At 50.6% G+C, this 3,262-nt stretch overlaps 1 non-coding gene across 1 annotated transcript; it reads left to right on the forward strand.

Annotated features, from left to right (window-relative positions):
- The first annotated feature begins 945 nt into the window (after positions 1–945).
- On the forward strand, positions 946–1,018 carry TRNAE-UUC. The gene has a single exon. It is a non-coding gene; the product is annotated as a tRNA-Glu (tRNA).
- Positions 1,019–3,262: the final 2,244 nt, after the last annotated feature.

Here is a 3,262-nt window from a genome sequence, read left to right on the forward strand (position 1 = left end):
ATTGTATTTTACGTCGTTTACGTTGTACGGGAATATGGCTGGGCGTAGGTTACGTTCACGCCGTAGGCAGTGATCCGTCGTATCTTATGCATTCGTTCCAACGTGATTCTGAGCATGCGCACTCCGTCATTTGTATCTTTCTGGCGCTCGGCCCATCATTTGCATGGCTCATGCCCACTTCCACTTACGCCGAGGGAACCCAGCGCAGTTTGGGAGGCAAGTGCTTTGTGAATTCGGTGCTTGCCTCTCTGCGCTACATCGGCGTAGCGTATATTAGATACGCTACGCCGGCATAAATATACGCCAATGTATGTGAATCCGGGCCATACTGTGGCAAGTTGGCTCAGCTGCACGAATCACCTTAGGTGAACGTCGGTTCGGGCACGAGGTTCTGTCGACGCGCACCCGCACGCCGATTGGCCAGCGGGGGAGCCAATCAGCGGGTCCGGTGGACTCGATGTCCGCCGACCGCCCACGATCATTCCCCGCAGAGGCAGAATGGTGATCTGCCTGTGTAAACAAGGCAGATCTCCGTTCTGACAGGGGATGACACAGGATCTTGTCTTTCTGCCAGGCAGGAAGATGGATCTGTGTGTTGTCCCATGCAGCCCATCCCCCCACACAGTTAGAAAACACACGGAGGGAACACATTTTACCCCTTGATCATCCCTGGTGTTAACCCTTTCCCTACCAGTGTCATTAGCACAGTGACAGTGCATATTTTTAGCATTGATCACTGTAATAATGTCACTGGATCCCAAAGAAGTGTCAAAAATGTCAGTTAGGCGTCCGAACTCTCAGCCGCAATGTCGCAGTCCCTGGAGTCCTTGGTTCAAATCCTGACCAGGACACTATCTGCATGGAGTTTGCATGTTCTCCCTGTGCTTACGTGGGTTTCCTCTGGGTACTCCGGTTTCCTCCCACACTACAAAGACCTGTTACCTTGCGTTGGTGGTGCAGTGGTGAGCATAGCTGCCTTTCAAGCAGCTGACCCGGGCTCAATTCCCGGCCAACGGCATCTCCAATACTTGGAGTCCTCAGAGAGAAAAGTGCTGTACAAGGCGGAATAAAGAATGAAGCGAATGTGTGGAATGTTTGAGGAAGAAATTGTTCCCCCAGAATCTATAGAAGGATAACCCAACAACTGATAGAAGATGCTTAGGCTGGGATCACACCTAGGCTTTCCAGAACGCAGGCAGAATTACTGCCATTCCCAAATTGCCGCAAAACACGGGACACGCTTGTGATCCTGTTACTTTCAATGGCACCCCAATCACGGGACAAATCACGCAAACAAAATTGTGGGACGCTTATTTCCAAATACAGTCACACCTCGATTGGGGTGATATTGTGGCAAAATCACACCTTGATTGGGGTTATATTGAAAGTAAAGGAAATTTTACACCCATACTCCCCCCAACAGGAATATTACAAGCCCCCGGCAAGAAAATTACACCAATACTCCCCCCAGCAGGAATATTACACTGCTACCCCCCCCATCCTGACACTGACATCCCCCCAGTAGGAATATTACACCGACACCCCCCATCCTGACACTGACGTCCCCCCAGTAGGAATATTACACCGACACCCCCCATCCTGACACTGACATCCCCCCAGTAGGAATATTACACCGACACCCCCATCTGTCGGCTCAGCGGAGATCAACGGAGAGATTTCCTGCTCAGCTGGCGAACTCTGCTGCAACGGATTCACCCCGTGTGGAAGGGGCCTTAGTGAGCGATATTGGCTTGTAATTGCAGAAAAATGACAATCCAGCACAGTACAGTGGAACCTTGGATTGCGAGTAACGCGGTTAACCACAGGTGTAAACACACCTTCCCCGTTCTTCTGTGCGACAGTGACACTGATCGTCTGTTGCCTACATACATAAGTATCACAGACTGCGTATCACAGCCGGTATAACAGTGTCAATTTGCTGTCCCTTCACAATAACTCAACACACAGCCATTAATAGGGTAAGATTTTAACCTCTCAGGCCTCGTACACACGGCCGAGGAACTCGACGTGCCAAACACATCGAGTTCCTCGGCGAGTTCAGGGATGAAGCCGCCGAGGAGCTTGGCGGGCCGCCTTCTCCCATAGAACAACGAGAAAATAGAGAACATGTTCTCTATTTTCTCGACGAGTTCCTCGGCGGCTCCATCGGGCCAAAAGTGTACAGACGACAGAGTTTCTCGGCAGAATCCGGCTCTGACCGAGTTTCTCGCTGAATTCTGCCGAGAAACTCTGTCGTGTGTACGAGGCCTGAGGTTAAGAAAAAAGTACAAAGGGGTTAGGGGTGTACCATAATCCTAGTATCGAAGATAAAGTTGACGGGTTCAGGAAATCCCCAGAAACCTGAACCCGTCAACTTTATCCACACAGCCATTAACGTCTAAAGTGTCCCCAAAGTGTCAATATTTTGTGTGACCGACATTATTTTCCAGCACTGCCTTAACCCTCTGGGGCATGGAGTTCACCAGAGCTTCACAGGTTGCCACTGAAGTCCTCTTCCACTCTTCCATGACGACATCACAGAGCTGGTGGATGTTCGAGACCTTGTGGTCCTCCAACTTCCATTTGAAGATGCCCCACAGATGCTCAATAGGGTTTAGGTCTGGAGACATGCTTAGCAAGTCCATCACCTTTACCCTCAGCTTCTTTAGCAAGGCAGTGGTCATCTTGGAGGTGTGTTTGGGGGCGTTACCATGTTGGAATACTGCCCTGCGGCCCAGTCTCCGAAGGGAGGGGATCATGCTCTGCTTCAGTATGTCACAGTACATGTTGGCATTCATGGTTCCCTCAATGAACTGTAGCTCCCCAGTGCTGGCAGCACTCATGCAGCCCCAGACCATGACACTACCATGCTTGACTGTAGACAAGACACCCTTGTCTTTGTACTCCTCACCTGGTTGCCACCACACACGCTTGACACCATCTGAACCAAATAAGTTTATCTTGGTCTCATCAGACTACAGGACATGGTTCCAGTAATCCATGTCCTTAGCCTGCTTGTCTTCAGCAAACTGTTTGCAGGCTTTCTTGTGCATCATCTTCGGAAAAGGCTTCCTTCTGGGACCAATTTGATGCAGTGTGCAGCGTATGGTCTGAGCACTGACAGACTGACCCCCACCCCTTCAACCTCTGCAGCAATGCACTCATGCGCCTATTTCCCAAAGACAACCTCTGGATATGACGCTGAGCATGTGCACTCAACGTCTTTAGTCGACCATGGCGAGGCCTGTTCTGAGTGGAACCT

The sequence above is a fragment of the Rana temporaria genome, chromosome 8, assembly GCF_905171775.1.
Source record: "Rana temporaria chromosome 8, aRanTem1.1, whole genome shotgun sequence".
NCBI lineage: Eukaryota > Metazoa > Chordata > Amphibia > Anura > Ranidae > Rana > Rana temporaria.